Source organism: Zophobas morio, unplaced genomic scaffold (genome assembly GCF_036711695.1).
Source record: "Zophobas morio isolate AGI-343-1 ecotype UQ-CSIRO unplaced genomic scaffold, CSIRO_AGI_Zmor_V1 ptg000657l, whole genome shotgun sequence".
Taxonomy (NCBI): domain Eukaryota; kingdom Metazoa; phylum Arthropoda; class Insecta; order Coleoptera; family Tenebrionidae; genus Zophobas; species Zophobas morio.
The window spans coordinates 151,777-169,492 of NW_026972760.1; the positions used below are offsets into that span (position 1 = coordinate 151,777).

The 17,716-nt window shown below is 23.4% G+C and overlaps 1 long non-coding RNA gene across 1 annotated transcript; it reads right to left on the reverse strand.

Moving 5' to 3' along the window:
- Nucleotides 1-121: 121 nt before the first annotated feature.
- On the reverse strand, nt 122-1,143 carry LOC135121673 (uncharacterized). The gene is made up of 4 exons (XR_010279085.1): nt 1,090-1,143; nt 796-902; nt 624-745; nt 122-436 (listed from the first exon to the last, which is right to left on the reverse strand). It is a non-coding gene; the product is annotated as an uncharacterized LOC135121673 (long non-coding RNA).
- Nucleotides 1,144-17,716: the final 16,573 nt, after the last annotated feature.

Consider the following 17,716-nt stretch of genomic DNA (forward strand, 5'->3'; position numbering starts at 1 on the left):
AACTTTTAATTAATTAAAACAAATTTAATGATAAAACTACCATTAAAACTTATCTCAATAGTTTATAAAACTTTATTAAGGCACTTTCAACCATTTTTAACAAAATCTTCAATCTGTGCATTCCCAGTATAATAGCCCACAGAACTTGAGTTTGAACTTGTTACTTTCTGGTTAGCGGCTTTTATCATTGCTTTTGCCAGTATCCTAACGTCTAACGTGGGTACCAAATGCGCCATGAGTGATTCGCCAAAACGGTCACTTCGAAGACGATTAAGCATTCCAGGCCGCATTATAGTTGTTCTTATAAAATTATGCTTTAGAGTTACTTCTTCCTTTTCCCCCATTGTTTTTAAGTAAAAAAGAGGTTGAAACCAGCTTGGGCCCCAGTGTTCGGAATTAGCATATTGAGCCGATATAAGAAGCATGTGTTTAACCCCTTTTAAAATGTTTAAATAGAATAAAAACTCATCTGAAACTAGAGCAGATCCTATATTTATACAAAATCTATTTTTTGAAACACTTAGTTTTCCTAACTTCAAAGTTATTACAGAAAATAATTACAGTACAGAGTCTAAGTAAATATAAGAAAAACTAATAGAAGATCCACATAAGAAGTTATAAACCAATAGATTTGGCTGTCTTGCAAAGAACATCAGTAAGATCCCTTTCTACTTTAACAAAATTTTCCGCACTTCCGCTCTTCCATCTAGTTGTTCCCAAGCAATTAAACACCGTATCTACATCGCTAAAAAATATAAGTAGACTGGATTTTAACATATATAAGTTTATTGAGACCTCCATTTATCTTTTGAGCTATTGAGTTCACTCATAAAGTCTGTTAAGACAATATTAACTAGATTCTCGTAATCCATTTCAATTTTCTCTCGGCTTATGGCATATACCTTGGCAAATTATATTTGGGTAATAACGTACTTACGAAAGAAGATAGTTTGATATTTTTGCTTTATCTAAAATTGCTATGGACAGTGAAATCGATATGATCTATTTTGTATTTTTTTATTTGTTTAATTTTTCATTGATACTGTCATTGCAGAAATGTAAAAAGAAAAGTTCTATAGCCTACAGTACCTTTTCCCAATTGGAATCCTCTAAAAGCTGTAACAAAACCTGGTACCCCGTAGCACCTGTAGCGCCAATCACCTAAAGGAGTTTCTTACGTTATGCACAACTAACTCGCACAATATTTTAACCAACGCTACATTTCCCGTGGCCATATTCTAAAAAAGTAGAATTTTTTTCCTAACAGTTTCTGTGTGACAGAAGCAAAGAAACCAAACTAATTCTAGTCATTAAAATTATAGCTTCCTTTTAGGGAATTGCATACTTTATAAAAGCTAAACTTTCACGTACCTACTTAAAGTGGTAAACTATATTTTTCTTTCCACATTTGTAAACTTTTTAATACTGTTTTATTATGAATATAATAAAGAAATTACAGGATTTGCTATTATGTAAATTTAACTAAATTATGAACAGTTAAGCCATCGACTGCTTAAACTAAATTACCTTATTTTATTAAGCTGCGATTATCTCAACATTTTTCTTATGTTTCATAAATACTTGCTAATTTATGCTTCACGATCTTTAACGGAATTTATATGTACTTCAGAGCATTGGACAGTTAATTTACATAATTTGCATAGGTACACTGTAGAATATAATTATTACGCCAGAAAATACACAACTTATCTGAAAAAAGGTTATTAAAATATTAAAACAAGCAACATAAGTCTTAGTAACTGCAGTAAAATTCTTTCTTAAATTCATGGCAATAGTAAATGCGAATGAATTAAGAAATAGCTTTTAATGTTTACCTGTATACCTTCTTAGGAGAGAGTACTTTTTATTAAATACTAATATATTTTAAAATTGGAAACAATCATTGATATTCGTCTTTTTCAACTGTTGCATTTCGTTTTAAAAATATGGTTAAGTTTACTATATTACTTAACAATACTGTACTAAAATCTTTTTTGAAGTTAAGAGTTTATAAAAAAAAACGAAATTTTAATAGTTTTAAACACTAAATGTTAAGGGATTTTTAGTATTCTAATTTTTATTGGGAGGTAAAAGAAGAATTAAGCACATTAGCGGAGTGTTATACCGTCAAGTATAAGATAATTACTTACGTTTCAGTAAAAGTAAAACTTAAATCAATTTTTTTCAAAAATAGCGAAATTAGAAGAGCGGAGAATAATAGTAAAGTAGACGTTAAGCAATACATAATTAAAAAGTGAGATATCTTCACAAAGTTATTCGGTCTTACACGATTGTTTATTTTTTTAAAAAACTAAACTTATGTGGCTATCAAACAAATAATTACTTATATAGAAATAGCGTGGTCCTAATGTTAAATTTTCTTTTGAGTTTTTAGACTCTTTAAAGCACAGCCTATAGTCGTTAAGCCCTTAATAAACTATCCTATAGACAGTTACTGACAACGCTCCGTTCGGCCTTATAGGCCAAAACATTACGTTAACCTTGTCCTGTAAAGCTAAAACTTTTTGCAGCCTTATATACTGAGTAGACTCCACAGACAAAAAAACAATTTTTTATTTATAGCCATGTCTTGCTACAGGTGTGATTTACAACCAGTTGTTGCTTAGTCTACTTTCCCCTATTAATTGAAGGTGCGGAAGTCGCAACTCCCCTAACGGTTCATTGCGCCATCAACGAAAAGAACTGATTCGCTTTAGCTAAACAGTATACGTTAATTGAAGACTTTACAGCAAAGTAGTAACAATATTACATTTAATAAAATAGTAAAGTTTTAATACCGTTATATTATGTATTAATATAAATTAATAGGTTAATAAAATAAACCATAATCAGCCATATCCCCCTTTAATAGAACCAGGAAATGTGTTGGCTGTGGGTATATGGTGTGATAATGAGAGTGCCTACCTAAATCGTAAGTTATGGTGATAACTGGTCCCGTAAGCCAGTTCCGTGAAATTTTATTAAGATCTTGAATAGGCTCGAGGTTACACTCTCTATGTAATTGGCTGTTGCGCACAAACCATGGAGCGTCCACCACCATTCTCAGAACGCAATTTTGTAGTATTTGTAGTCCATTTATATGTTTTCTTAAGGATCCAAGCAATTGGGGCATAAACCATTAGCGGGCGCTTAACCGATTAGTATAATAGAAGCTTATTTTTTAAAATAGAGTTTGCTTTTCCTGCATATTAAGGGATATAAAGCGGTTATAGGTTGTCTGGTTTTAGAAACGAGAGATAAGAAAGACGCGCAGACCATTTAGTTTGCCGTCAAGCATAACTCCGAGATATTTAGCCATCTTTATTCGAGGAATGTCAGTTTAAGTTTAGTGAAACCTGGAGTCGGGGGGTTATAATCATAAAGCTACTACTAGACGCATTAACTATTAACCTCCATGTTAAAAACCTTACCTCAAGTACGGTTTAGTAAGACTGCATGTTTTTAAACACCAGTGAGGTAGATTTGGAACTATGAAATAAGACCGTGTCATCAGCATGCTGGGCTAAGTTTATTTTTGACGATTGTGGCATATCGGACATGTGGATAGAAAAAAGGCTAAGGAGATAGTAAGGAGCCTAGTGAAACACCCAAGTTTCTTGTCTAATAGCGGACTTCAACGAACTTACTCTACCAGTAAAGCTTCCATCTGTTAAATGTGTGTGTGCTATTAGATTCATTTTAAAAGAAAAAAGCCTGTAGTAGCTTTACTTACATAGTAAAGTATTTAATATAATTATCCTGGCAAAACGTCAAAATGTTGTTGTCTTTATAACGTTACTTTATGATGTCATTGATTAATTTATTTTTAATTAGAGATTTAATTTGGTATGTTGTTTAATTTTATATATGTTTAAGTAATGTATATGGCGGTTTTATGTGCCCTATGTACTTTTCACACACAGGAAGCTGCACGTGTCATATTAAATGTTGGTTTTCTTTTTATTTATTAAAACCTTTGTAAACGCTTTATAGGTTAGTAACTTCTTTTCATTTGCAAAACAACAAATTGGATCGCTTTTATTGTAAATCTATCATTCATTGCACCATTTTTTTTTTCCAGATGCTATATATTAAACGTGTAATTTTTATGTGAATACATAATGTATACGGCGAAAGAACAGGGCAATAAAAGAGTTAAGAAAAGCTTTGTGCTCCTTCTTTAATTTACTAAGTATTCTATTTTCAGTTGAGTAAATTACGTCGGCGACTAAAGAAGTATTATGGATATTCATTTTTGAACGACCTAATTGTAGTATTAAAACTTATACTCAAAAAGACTTTGTATATTTCCATAATAAAACTAAAACATTAACACTATAATTATTAAGTAAAGGATGTTTATTTTTTTAACGCTAATCCTTCTTTAATGTGAGAAAATAATGACACCAATATTGTTGTGGGAGAAGGGATGCCAACCTCCCCCACCTCTCCCCCACCCCCCCCATAAAAAGGAAATATCTGTACTTTATTTATTTTGCAACTAGTTTTCTCAATGTTTTAAAATAAGTTTTCTACCTGTACTAGGTAAGTACGACCGTTAAACGTATAAATCGACAGCTTTTTTAGTGGGAAGAACACCCATTTAATCTTAAAATTCGTACAGAAGTTTTATAAAAATTGTAAAAAATCAAACTATATTATGTAAAACTAGAAGATTAACTGAACCGTATTAACTGTGATATTTAAAAAAAATCTATGATTTTATGAAGTCAGCACATTATTACAATACAAATTTTCATTGATCTAAACATACCCCTTGTACAGATACAATAGGTTTTTCTGTCTTTCGCACGAAGACATTTCAAACATATGGAAGGACTAGTTATCTCTATAAAGATATACTTGTAGAGAAATAAAAAGTACATACTTTATTAATAATTATAAGATAGAAAGAAGATATATGTATAAAGATCAAGATAGAACACATTTACGTAGCCAATAGACTAGCAGACAGGTGCAGACGCACAAGAAAAATACCAAGAACTAGTTAAGGTTCTAAACTGTAATATGGCTTTTATACCTCAATTTAGAATTAGTCATCTCCAAGAAATGGAACCCATTTCTGAAAAATAGTTTCGACTTTAATTTGCACTCGATCCATGTTCCAATTCCATATATTCTAACCGTTTTGCGGTGTCTTGTAAATTAGTTATAGCAGGGTTGTTATTTTTACGTTAATTGTTTCATAGCCTGAGGTTCTTTAGGTATCCTTAGTACATCCTGGTGTAAATCGCAACCATTCGAGGGTTACTCTGTTTTATTATTTGATAGACCTTTATCAACGACATATCTAACTGTTTAAAACCGAATGCCTTTGCATACCATAATCTCAAATATTCGTATCATGTATTATATGCTCATTGACGCCTGCTGTTTTAAATAGAATGTAAATTTGTTGTACGCCATAATTCGCATAAAGTTCATCAATCGTTTTCACCTTTCCCTTTGTCTTATTTGGAATTCCATTACTTCTGGTAGTTGCTTATCTAAACTTTCAGGAAGGTAACTCATCGGTGTGATGTAGTGTAGAACAAAATTACTTTATTATTACTTTTAGTATATGAAACAGCCGCAATTTTAGGTTAAAATGCAATTAGAAAACTATACGTTGCTCGATCTTTAATTGACAATAAATATTCAAAATATGTGTTATTTGTTCTTTGAAAACGTACCCATAGAAGAAAGATGGAGTGTTCATCAAATAATACTATCATCAGTGGCTAGCTGGTAAACCAGTTGCTAAACGAGATGTCCCTTTTGGTAACCTTGGCAGGCTTCACAAGTCGTTTTACCATAATGTATGGAAATTTTTTCTCTATATGGCCCTTACAGTTGCATTCCCTCTGAAAGCTCCATGTTTAGGCAATAAACATTTTGCAGCAACAAATTCTGCGGTTTGTTGTGAATATACACATGAAACTCAACCTCGAAATGCTTCCTTTTTTTCATCTTGTGAGATACTAAAAGTATAACAGTTCCTATATTTTTCAATAACTCAGTCATAAATGGCTCTAATTACGCTGTATTGTCAATTTTGCGTCGTTGAGCTTTCTTTGGAATATTATGAAAACGATAACTTGCAGTAATATATGATATCTTTATTTTGATAAAAGGTTCTAAACAAAAACTGCCCTGCCATCCGTACATTAAAAATATCCTAAATCTTATCTTGTTTTTTTTACAATCCAGTCAAATAAAGTAAGCCTAGCACTTCTTTCAACTTTATTATATCCGTTGGTTTACTAATAATTTATGTGCCCATCATCTGACTGTGATATTGTTAGTAGTTCCACATTTGTATTTTGTGTAATATGATTCAAATTTCGCTTGAGAATATAAAGACAAAACTCAAGAGTTGTGCGTATGTTTTTTGGAATTAATTTTACCTCAGATGGGTAATTATATTCATTCATGAAACCATCTGAACAATACTTGCGTCAACAAAAAATCTTCGTTACCCGTGCTTTTGAAATTTGCGTACTACTCTCCCGAATTCTTTGTTTGCTATATCCAACAATGGAATATTTCCTTTGCTATCTGATTCACAATTTCCTGACTCATCACCAAATAACGCTCCAAACTCGTCCCATAAAGCCCAGCTTACCCTTTTCTTCTGGTGTAGTTGAAAACAGTTTAATAAATCTCTACCTCTTCTTGTATCAATTTTTATAGTTATAGGCTCTACTAATTTAACTTAAACTAGGCAATGTTGTTTTTAATTAAGTTTACTAATAACTGTAAAAAGAAGGGAAAAAATATAACAAATATAACATTACGGTTCTCTTTTTAATACCCAATAAATGTGGTCAAGAGAAGTAATTAAAAAGAAAACTTTAATTTTTTTTAAAGATTAAAAGATGCCTTTGATAAAGTTATTTGTTAAGACGGTCTTGTGATGTAATAGCTTGAAATGGCCCGTACAATCTATTAAAAACAGTAGTTTAAATATGCTTCGAAAAACTTTAAACGTTGCAAAATTTTGTGGGTCAAAAAATATTTCTGAGCCCATGTACTAGCTTTAAAAGCCGTTTAGCCAAGGGGGGGTGCCTGACCATGCACTGGGATTTAACTTCCCCCCCCCGCCATTTTTTTTACCATTCAATTCTTCGTTGGTCTTAAAGTTATTCGGTTGAGTTTCTTTTTGGAATGTATACTACCTAAGAATTTTGTTTTGTGTGCATTGGGTTGTATATCGTACTAAACATACTTAAAGATATTTATTATTTTTTATGGCACAAAGAAAATAAATGTTTATAAGTTACCTTCCTTGCTAAACTATATAAACTTTAAGCGTATTTAATTAAAAAGTAATGTTTTTTTTTTAGAAAAAAACTGAATATAGAAAGACCCAAGATATAAAATTGTCATAAGTTAGAGTCAAAAAACAGAGGCCTTGTGTCTACCGTTAAGAATTTTCCTTTATCCTTTTAAAAGTTTCAAGTTATATTTTAAGGAATAAGCGATTCTTTTCAGTCCGGTATGTTAATTTTCATTATTATATAATTATTTTGTTACATGAAAAGACCGCTATTTTATTAACCTTTTATTAAAAGTAAAAACTCTTTCTTAATTCCTTTGAAATTTGGTTAAAAAAAGGTTTCCACTCCTAAATATATGGAGGAAGGACACCTATGCGATAAAACGCAAACACGAGAAGAAACTGAAAGCTCGTATAAAGAAAATAAAATAAAAGTATTGCCATAGTAGTAAATATAGATAAAATAAAATAATTAATTTGGAATTAAAAGTATCCCATCTCCGGGGCGGGAGGAAGTGAGGTAGATCCCGAGAAGACTGCTGGAGAACTTTCTGATCAGTTATCCCTCTTGAAGGATATTCCTGATATATATAATTACTTTTCAGATTTTCAAAAGATTGGGTCTGGTTGATCTTTGTAGTTTTGTTTTTTTAGTATCTTTAAAGCTACGATTCTATTACAAAAGGTACTTTTAGTACTGTTTATCGGGCCAAACCCTTACCTTGTTCAGAATATCGCTGTAAATATGTTGCTTTAAAGTGTATATATGAGTCCAGTAGCGCAAAGCGTATTATCAACGAAGCTTCCTTTCTACATGAACTCAGGCAAGCAAAGAAACAGTTCTTTTTTTATAAAATCTAATGTTTTTTAAGAGATGTCCCTTCTGTTGTGAAATTATATTCAATGTTGCGATTCGGTCAACTGAATATTTTGGTTTTAGAATATGTGGAACATGAAAAGGATGTAATAAATAAAATTCAAATGCCTTTTATTTTTTTAATTACATCTGTATCTTTATTTTATAGGAATACATATATACTATGAGCGTCGTTCAATGCCAAACATATATGAAAAGCTTATTTACTGTCTTATCTCATCTTGAAAAAAGAGGGATCGTTCACAGAGATCTCAAACCACAAAATTTTTTGTCTGTTTCTAATAAATGCCTTTAATTTTTAATTTGAAGTACTCACACATTTGCCATCAAGTCGAATATAGTTGCTCCAAAAGTGTTCAAAACTTAATTAGTTTAATTTTTAAAAAGTTCCTGTAGTATAGTGTAAGAGAGAAAACTATAAAGTTTATATATTAAAAGTGATAACAATTATTAAAAAAGCTTTGTAGTATTTACGAAGTTAATTAGTATAGTGATTTTATATGCATAGAAAATTAGCTTTTCTATTATGTGGTCCCATTTTCCTTTGTTTGTTTTACTATTAAATAATTATTTTTTTTAAAAAGTACAATAATTTTTTTAAAAATATTTTTTTTATGTAAACGTACATTACAAGGTAAGACTACAAAGTTTCAGATATTCCTTTACTTTAAAATTCAAACCATATTTCGAATAATTTTTAGATTAATATAACTTTGTAGTAAAATTAATTTGAAAGAATTTTATAAATATTTAAGGTTATTGGCGTTAATATTAAAGTTAATTCCTTTAAGATACCATCGTGAAACAAAAAAGTCAACGTTAATAGACTTTGGTTTATCACACAAAGACGGCCTCCACCATCTTCAAAGATTATCGTTTCCAAACGGTAAGTTGAAAATTTTTCTAAACTTGCTAGCACATAGTAAGTATTTAGATATTTATAAACGAGAAGCCCTTAAAAAATATAACTATAAAATTACAGAATTTATTTTAATGACTTTATATAATACAATTTGTTAATTAGAGCATTCTTACGGTTTAACCTCAACGAGCAGTTATCCTGAATATTATAAACGCCGAGATCAACCCAGCCGTGTGCGTAAAACTTCTCAAAGTTTTAACATTCCTGGTTCTTAAGTTTTATGTATTTTTACTTTATTGTTTTTTCTTAATTTTTATTATTTATTTTTAAATAAAGATACTTTACGAGCACGAGTTACTAACTTTACTGGGAAAAAAAGCACGAGCGACACTTGCCATAGCAGCAGCACCAGCAACGGCTGTTTAAAAACTTGCAGCTCTTCATGTAAAAGTTACACTGCCAGCAGCGGTGGAAATTTTAACGATTCTAATAAGATGATTGGAAGGTATTTTTTAGGGAAAATTTTGATTGGTTTATTATAATCATTAAGTTTTTGATAATATAGTAAAACTTTTTGTTTATAGCTTATATTTACAGTATAAAAAAGTTTATAAAGGTAATACTATCTCGCATATTTAATGTTTTCATTAACTTTTATTTACCCCCTTTTTTATAGTTAACTATGATATTATATGTATATAATTATATTCATTCATATTAAGGCTTTAGTTATATATACTTGTCCCTGTTAATTTCACAGCTAGTAATTATTTCATTGTAATAGTTTTTTTAGTAGTATAAAATTTTAACTTTAAAATTAACATAATATTGTTATTGTCTGTCGTATATTAACTTAAAACTGTTATTTTATATAATAAAATTACTATTAGATTTTAATAAAACATTTTTTTAAAACTTATAAAATTTTATTTATAAAAAAAACAGTTACTTGGCGCACTTGCTTGCAATACTCACATATTATTTAAAAAGCCGAAGTGTCTTTTATATTTTTATTAGTTTTTATAAAATTTTATATAAATGTTTAAAAAAGAAATTTAAAGAAATTTAAAAATTTTCTTTTATTTTTATTTAATAAATTCACATAAAGATAATAATCTTTAACTTTCAGACAGATTTATTTTATTAATTTTTTTTATTTATATTACATTTTTAACTATTTTTATTATTTTTTATTATTATCTTAATAGTAACAACAAAATCCAAAAAAGAATTAAAAAGCCCCTAAAAATCCCCGTTACCATTGGAAAATGTGGATTTCTTTTGAATGATGAAAGGTTTTATAATGACACTTTTAATAAAAATGTAAAAAAAAAATAATGCATAGACCGCCCCCACAATTCAAAATGCTGGCACACGTGGCTACAGATCGCCTGAACAACTTATCCCGGGAGAAACGATAACTACCGGTTTGTAACTATTCTATATATCTATTACATAATATTTTTATTATATAATTATGATTATTATTATAAATCTTTTTATATTGATATTTTTTTTAATTTTTTTATATGTAAATTTTATATATATATATATATATTTATATGTATATCCGTTCAATAACCAATAATTTTTTTTCAACATATTTATCATATAACTTTTTTATTATACTATTAATGATATATTTCTTTATCTATAATTTTAAGGTAATGGTATTTTATTTTTTTTATTATGTATTTACAATAATAATCATCTTATTACAAATTTTTATAAAGCTTCTTAGTTATACTGTCTATTATTTATTTATACTATTTTTTATTGTTTTATTAATAATATATATTTTATTTTTATATATACTTATACTACTAATTAATACAATAAAATTATTAAATAACTCATTTAAACTGTTTATCATTTATTTATTTATAATACTATTTCCAATACTAATTATATTAATTCCACAAATATTTTATATAACTTTAATATTATTCTATTTATGTATTTATCAGTTATACCTTTTATTATACTATTAAAAGTATATTTATATTAAATTTTAGTAACATTAACTATAATTATTTTATTTACTACAAAATGATTATATAACTTTTTCATTATTCTCTTTATATATTTATTTAGTATAGCTTTTATTATACTTACTAAAAAAATAGAATATAATTTATAATAATGATAATTATTTAATTACAATAAAATTATTATATAACTTTTTAATTTTATTGTTTATATTTATTTATTTATATATATCATATATACTTCATTTATCTTTGTTACTATTTTATATATAAAAGTTATATATGCTTTTATATATTATTATTTTTAGTTACAAATTTATTTTTCTACTTTCATATATTTGTTTTTTGGCAATTATTATAAAATATATTTTTATGCTTTTCTACTTTATTATTTTTTATATATATGAAGGCTTTATAATAATAAAGTAATATAATTTTCTATGCTTTTGTACGTTACTATTTTTATTACGATGCACGCGCTTTATTTTTTAGCGGTACTTTAAAGAATATAAACGCTAAGTCACTTAAAAAAGTTTTATTAATATAATTTTATATTTTTATATATACTTCTTTATATAAATTTGGTTGTTTTATTTATTATCGTATTCTTACTTAACTTGTATTAATTTATTATATTATAAAGAAAACAATTTAATAAAACTTATAATAGTTTTTCTTGATATTATTTTTTTGTTATATTTTGAAGTTTATATTAAAATTTATAATAATTTTCTATAGATCATTTTTTTAAAAAATTTGTTTGTTATTATTGCTTTGATCTTATACTTTAGCTGTTCTTTACTTATTATTATTACTTTTATTTTTTTAAAAAAAATTATTTGAAATCTTTTATGAAGTTAAGTTATGACTATTGTTACTTTATACTATCATTATGATTTTTATTAAATATAATAATTATTTTTTTTTACTTATTATTTTTTTCTTTTAATAACATCTTTTATTATATTAATATATTATAATACTTTTATATTCTGTTATTTATTAATTATTATTACTATCTCATAATTTTGTTGTATATTATTTATTTATAAAATCATTTTTTATTGTTCTTTTAGTTTAAATATTATATTAATATATTTTTTATAAATAAGGAAATGCTTAAAATTATTAATAACTTTATACTTTTCATTATTATATATTCATTATACTTTATTTATACATTAATAATTTTTATTTTAGAAAGCAATATTTTTTTATTAACAATTAATACTATATTTTTATTAAATCTGTTCCATTTTTATACTATTATCCTTACGTTGTATTTGTTTTATATTATTACTATTATTACTATCTCTAGATTATTCTTTGGTTAATATTTTTTTATTTTTTTTATATTGTTATTATTACTATATTTATATTATTTCGATCCTTATTTTTATACTTATTTATTATTATTGTTGCTATATATATATTTATTTATATTTTTGTACTTTTATAATAATTTTGTTACTAAATTTATATTTTGATTTATATATTTATACTTCTATTATTATTTTATTTTCACTATACTTATATTAATTTTGTCTTATATTCCATACTTTTACATGTTTTTTTTTAACTATACATACACATAATTTTTGTTCCACATTTTTATACTTTTTATATATTTTTGTTATTACTTTATTAATTTTATTTCCGTTTCATATATATGCTTCTTTTATATTAATATTAATATATTTATATTATTTCTGTCATATTTATATATTATTAATGTTTTTCAATTTTTTTTTTACAACTTCTTATTATTATTATTTTTATAAAGCCGCTGATGTTTGGGCTGCCGGAATTATATTATTTTGTATTGCCAGGCAAGCCATAAATATAAACTCTTGAAGTTTTTTTTATAATAATCAGTAAACTGTTAATATTTTCTATAATCTTATAGATACATATAGATACATATTAATATATTTATGTAAATTTTTATATTTATAATTAATAAATTATTAAAGCTATTATTAAATATTTTAAATTCTGTTATTAGTAAAATTAATAAATAATTGTTGTATAGTCACTTTTTCTTTTTTTATTATAAAATAAAAAAATAATTATAATAAGTAAATTGTTAAATCTTGATTAAACTTTTGAATTTTCACAATTTTATAGTTAATTTTAAACTATAGTAATAAGTAAATTTTTAACTTCATTATTAAACTTTTGAATTTTTAAAATATTTTAATTAATTTCTTAAACTTTATTTAAAAATTATGTTGTAAATGAACTTTTTAAAACTTATAACAATATTGTAAACTGTTTTAAATGTATTAATAAACATTTGAATATTTAAAATATTATTATAATTATTATTAATAAAAGAAACTTGATAAAAAATTTAATAATAATTGAACTTTATAAAAATTATAATAATATGAAAATTCTTAAATTATTATAAAACCTAGTGAATTTTCTATAATATCTACTAATAATACAATATATTTTTTTAAGAAATATTATAAATTAGGAAATTGCAAAATTTATTCAGAAACTGAATTTTTAAAGTAATCACCATTATTTATTCAATCTTTTTATATAACTTCAAATTTCTTTAAAAGTTATAATTTATAACTTTTTTGTATATAATTTTTTTTATATAAAATATTAATTATATATTATATTTCTAAAACTTTATTTTTTCTATAATTCCCATTTTTATAATTATATACCAAATTATTTTTAAATATTTTATAGTAATATTTTACTGCTTTTAAAGCATTAAAAAAAATTTTTATTTTTGTATTACTTATAAAATAATTTTTTATTTCCAGATTACTATTATTTATGGTAAAACTATATTTAAATTATTTTTCAAAATTAAAAATTTACTAGTAAATATAATAATTATTATATAAAAAATTTGGTTTTACGATATTTTTAACTAATAAATTTATTCTAAATTTTTTTTCATGTTTATAAAACTTTTTTTTTAATATTACTAGTTATTAAACTTTTATTTTCCTTATTTTTATATATAAAAAGTTGTATTATATATTCACTTCTTCACAATCGCTTTTCTATATATTTTTTTAAATTAAAATTCTTAATAAGCCTATTTATTTATACAATTGTTTACTTTTTTTTTTTAATATATAAAAATTGAAAACATTAATTTCTTTTAACCTTTTTATTGACAAAGTTGTTAGTAAATATAAAGTTTTACTTTTTTTTTATAGAAAACTAAATAAAATTAATAATTTTAATAAAAATTGCTTTTCCATATTTTTTATTACTAAATATTTAAAATAGTTATTATAATTTTAAACTTTTCCTTTTATAATTATTTAAAAATAATGACAAATTTCGCTTTTTATATATTTCTTATAATAGAAGTTCTTAAAAATATATTTTTTTCTGCACTATTATTAATTTTTATATATAAATAAAATTGTTATAATTATAAACTTTTACTCACTTTATTATTTTATTGTATAAAAAAATAAATTCAAAATTATAACCACTTTTCCAAATTTTTATAATGAAATTTATAAAATAAAATTTTTTCTTATTTACTTTTTCCATTAAGTAATTTTTCTAACGAATAAATTTTCAAAATTTTTTTAACATAATTGTGAAAAATTATAATCATAATTAAAATATTATTTAAATCCACTTTTTATATATAACCATCAAATTTTATAAAAACCATTATATTATATATAAGATTATATTTTTATAAAAATTTATTTGTTTAACGAATAAATTTATAATTAAAAAAAAGTTTCTTATCTAATCTTAAAATAACAAATAAATTTTGTTATAAATCGCTTTTCGTATATTATTAAAAAATTCTTTAAAAACCCATTTTCGTATGTACTATTTTTTTTTTCTTAATGTCTTACAGTGATTTGGTTTATTTTACTATCTTCACTATATTTTTAACAAAATCTTTTGTTGTGTATTTTTATTCATTGTTTGATTAAACATTTATTTTTTTTTTTACTTAATTATTTTTTAAAAAAAACGTTAGTACTTATAAAAATGAATCATTTTTGTAATAAAAATATTATAATAATTAATTTTATATTAATATAATTTTTTTTCACTAAAAACTAGCGGCCGTTATCCATATTATTCTGAAGCCAACGAGGAGATTTTCGATATGATTCGCCTTTTAGGCCCGGTTGCCTTCGAAGAGGCCAGCAACGACTTGAGTTTGACTTTTTTTTATACGTTTACATGCGAACGCTGTAAAAAATATAAATAATAATACAGTAATAAAAATTGGCGTAAAAAGTTTTTTATTTTAATTTTTAGAATTTTTTTTAATTTTAAAATTAAATAAATTTCTTATATTCTGTTATAAAAAATTAAAAAAAATTTATATCAAAATTTTCGTTTTCCTTGTGGATGCCTTAAAATAAATTCAACCTAAAAAGTTGATTAAAATTTTATAAATATTTTTTTATATATATATTTGTGGTTTGATTTGTAGCGAATTTTAAAAAACAATTAATAAATATAAAAATTATATTTAAGATTTTTGTTTGCTTTATAAAAGCAGCAAAAAATGAATGCAAAAAAAAAATTAAGCATAAAAAATTTTCAAAGAAGTCCTTTTAATATAATTTTATAATTTATTAATATTGTAAATTACATGAATTATTTTGTAGTAATGATTAAAATATATTTATAAATTATTTAATTTATGTAAAATTTTTTTTGTTTGCTTGAAGAATGCTACACTAAAATATATTAAAAATAACTCATCTTAAAAAGTTTTTTTTAGAGAATTTTAATTAAGAAATGTTATAAAATTCTATGATATATACTGAAAAAAAATTAAAAAAATTGACTTGAAAAGTTTCGTTTTTTTTAATTATAAAATTTTTTAGTTTTTTTGTTGTAAATATTTAATAAATACTGTAAAAAAAAATAACAGAAAAAATTTTTATTATAAAAAGTTTTTTAAAAAGGATTTTTCTTAATTATAAAATTTTTATAATTTTTTTTTATTTTATATTTTTCAGTTTATTTTGTAGATAATATTAAAAACGATTTAATATACGATTAAAAAAATTAAATTTGCTTTGTAACTTCTGTAAAAAAAAATTACCTTTAAAAATTTCATTTAAAGAACTTTTTAAAATAATTTTTTCTAAAATTTTTTAATTTATTTTGCAGTAAGTATTTAGTAAAATTAATTTAATAAATTATAAAAATAAATTTGCTTTGTAAAGGCTGTAAGTAAATATAACAGGAAAAAAAAGTTTTTTTTTTTAAAGAATATTTTATTATTAATTTTTTTTTTTTTATTATATATCTAAAAAAAAATTTAATAAACGAATAAATTGGTATCGAAATTTTTTAGTAAAAAAATTTGCTGTAAAAAATAAATTAAAATTCGGCTTAATAATTTTTTAAAAGTTCTCTTACAAATTTAAAATATTTTCTTAAATGAGTTTTGTTATAATATTTAAATTTATTCTAATAAATTATAAAAGTTAAACTAATTTTTTTTGTTTGCCTAAAAATTTATAAAAAATGGCATAAAACTTTGTTTTTTTTTTAAATTTTGGGCTCAACCCTCGATGGCTAATTGTTATAAGTAGAAGGAATAACGCGCGCACGACTTATTATTATTATTATTATTATTATTATTATTATTATTATTATTATTATTATTATATAGGTGTTGTTTTCGCTTTGGGTGCGGCGCATTTATTTATAACAAAAGACAAACTATTAAGGGTGTACCCAATACGCAAATCAAAAAACAATACAAGAAAAATAAAAAATGTTATAAAAAAATACTACGAAATGTCGATCTAAAGACTATAAAATATTATAACAATTCAAATAATAAAGTAAATTAAAAAAACTAAACTCCTCTATACCACAGAGTAATCTTCATTTCTATAATATACCTCATACTATATTATACAACCTATAGTTTACAGTATATATGAGTTTTGGGGTTTAGGACTAGTAAACTTGAAAAAATTTATAAAATTATTTTTAAGTCTAAAAATTTAGGTTTAAATTTATAATTTATTGTTAACTTTTAAGTAAAAAATATAAAATATATTTTACTAATAAATATTTTATTTAATTTATTTCTTTTATTCAAATATTTAATTATTATAGTTATTAAATATAACATAAAAGTAAACTTTGTAGTAAATAGTTTCGTAATTTTTACATTTAATAATAATAGATTAGTTTTACTAAAAAATGTTTAAAAAAAATTTTAATTATAAATTTAAAAAAAAAATTAGTAAAAAAGTTTAGGATTTTATTATTTAATAATATATTTTGTAGTTACTATTAAAGAAAGTTTTTAGAAAATTATATAATTATAAAATTGAAAAATAATATAGTAGAAAAGTTTATTATTTCTGTTATTTAATAATTTACTTATTAATTATTAAGTAAAGTTTTTTAAATAAAAATTTAAAACACTTATAAAAAATGTTATAATAGATTAGTGTAGTTTTTTTTTTTATTAATTAATAAAATATTAATAATTTACGATAAGTAAACTTTTCTTTATCTTTAATTAAGGTTTTTTAAAGTATATTTTTGTATTTTCAGTAATAAATGATAACTATTTGTACCAAAAAAAAAATTTTTGAAATAATAAAATTTATAGATTTTTTTTGTTGTAAAGTATATGTAACAACTTACAACAACTTTTGTAACTTTTTTAAATTTTTTTTTTTTAAATAAAAATTATAATATATATTATGAAATAA